Raw genomic sequence first — 1,443 nt, forward strand, 5'->3', positions numbered from 1 at the left:
TGCTTATGCCGACTCAATAGATGGACTTACTTCCCGAACGTTGGGTAAGTAATCAATTCATTTACCAAAACTGCAACCTTGTTGCGAATATAAAATACACCATAGAGCCGGATCCCTCAGGTTTTGAGCGAGTATTTAAATCCCCTTTTTAAAAGGAAGATCTTAAATATAAAAATGAGTTTTGGGATCCGCTCTAACTTTTAAAAATCATTTTGAAGACTCGAAAATACTTTAAAGAATGTTTGGAGTAATGCTGATTTAACAAAATAAATCAGTCCCGATATATTAGAAAATATCTGAATATTATTATTTAAATAATATTCCCATAAAGAATAATCTTTATACAAATAATTGAGGTAGAAGTTGTAAAACTTATACTTGAAATAAGTATTAAATAACCAAAGATATACTTATACAAAAGTACTATCTTTCTTTGAATAATCAAGATAAGTTTGATTATCGACACCTTATTCTTTAATAAAATAAAGAATATATCTCAGCAAATAATCGGAGTCATAGATCCTCAAATGAATATTCAAATAATATTCGATAAATAATATAAAAGAGTCATAAGCCCTCGAATAAATATTCAAATAATATTCAAATAATAAAATAAACCGAGTCATAAGCCCTCGTATGAATATTCAAATAATATTCAAATAAAATAAACTGAGTCATAAGCCCTCGAATGAATACTCGAATTAATATTCAATTCAGTAAAATAAAGGCATCGAATAAACCTTATTCGATCAATAGTTTTAAAAACTATATCCATATATATATATATATATATAAATATATATATATATATATATAATATACTCGGGAACATCGACTCCCGGTTTAGAAATATGTTCACCTTTTATCCCCTATACTAAGGGTATACGCAACTACTTGCTTATTTCTAGCATAGGTATTATGCAACTATAAGCATTGAAATCAACAGATAGATAACCAGATTACGAAACAGACATGCATATATACCATATCAGCATGCTCCAATATATCGCAAAATTTGCTAATAACAATCATGCACTATCACAAGATAATGCATATACATATATTTACATCACAACAACAGTATATCGGGTAGAAAACTTGCCTGAGCGACTGGGGGTTACGAATGGCTCGGGACGAGTCTGTTAACCTATAAACAACAAGTAAGTTGGAATTAAACCAAAGTCACTTGTAAATTTATACTCTAACCAACTCAGACTCTAACGATCGTTTTGCGCTTACTGATTCTCTTAAGTCACTCGAGTACCCTCGGCTCCACCATTTTTAATAAATTAACCATTACGAGTTTTAAAGCGATTCCTTCGCGAGTGTCTTACCAACTGCCTAACACTCTTACCATAATTGTTTCATACATTAATTAACCCTTTTTGGTCTTTAACCTATGTTTCAAAGTAAGGCGAGGGGAAATGTTTCGTTCGCGAAACG

The sequence above is a fragment of the Apium graveolens genome, chromosome 4 (assembly GCF_009905375.1).
Source record: "Apium graveolens cultivar Ventura chromosome 4, ASM990537v1, whole genome shotgun sequence".
Lineage (NCBI taxonomy): Eukaryota > Viridiplantae > Streptophyta > Magnoliopsida > Apiales > Apiaceae > Apium > Apium graveolens.